The sequence below is a fragment of the Penaeus monodon genome, chromosome 29 (genome assembly GCF_015228065.2).
Source record: "Penaeus monodon isolate SGIC_2016 chromosome 29, NSTDA_Pmon_1, whole genome shotgun sequence".
NCBI classification, from domain to species: domain Eukaryota; kingdom Metazoa; phylum Arthropoda; class Malacostraca; order Decapoda; family Penaeidae; genus Penaeus; species Penaeus monodon.
The window spans coordinates 23,248,422-23,249,274 of record NC_051414.1 but is presented as its reverse complement, the minus strand read 5'-3'; positions in this window follow the sequence as shown (position 1 = coordinate 23,249,274).

Sequence of the window (853 nt, the reverse complement as noted above, 5' to 3'; positions counted from 1 at the left end):
GAGAGCAATAAGAGCGAAATGGAAGTGATAAACAGGAGGTGTAATGGAGGGAATAAAGATAATACTGAAACACAGTCCATAAAAAAGCCAACTTCAGACTGTAACAATAACTCTACGGAGTTTTAAACCCAGATTTAAACGAGGAAATATTTTCTGATCTTTTTAAACGGTGCCTCCTTTTTCACTATTAAGAAATACTCATGCTCCCCCTTATCATTATAATATAAAGCTTACATAAATTATATACTTAGATTATTTTAGGCTTTTGTACAGTATAGCTGAGGATAATGCTAAAGCTTTCCATTGTAACAGTGTCAAAAGGTATAAGAAAGCAAAATCAACAATGCAGGAAATGCTGCTTCTCTTGCAAAGTAATGATTACACGAAGTATGATCACTGAAATCATTGCTCTTATCTATCTGCCAGTCTACTATCTATTTTTCCCTCTAATTTCTTTTCTTTTCTTGCTCTTTCGACAAAAAAAAAATTTTTAATAGACAACTTGGCGCCTCTCTTGTATCAACCATTGCTCCGAAAAACAAGAAAGAAAAATATAGAAAACGGGAACAGAAAATTCGACAAAGAACCTTCAAGTGGCCAAAAAAAAAAAAAAAAAAATAGAGATAAAAGATAAAAGAAAGGAAAAGCGGAGATAAAAGAAAAGAAAAAAGAAAAGAAAAAAAAACAGTGAAAAAAGACGGAAATTAAAAGAAGAAAACCTCATCTTTCTAGATTAAAAGGGATTTTCTTTTCTCTTCTCTCGAAATTAATGGAGTCGCTAAACATCATTGGGCACTTTGTCTGATTGCGTTTCCTCCTACTTTTTCCCTCATTTGTTAATTGAGGTTAGACA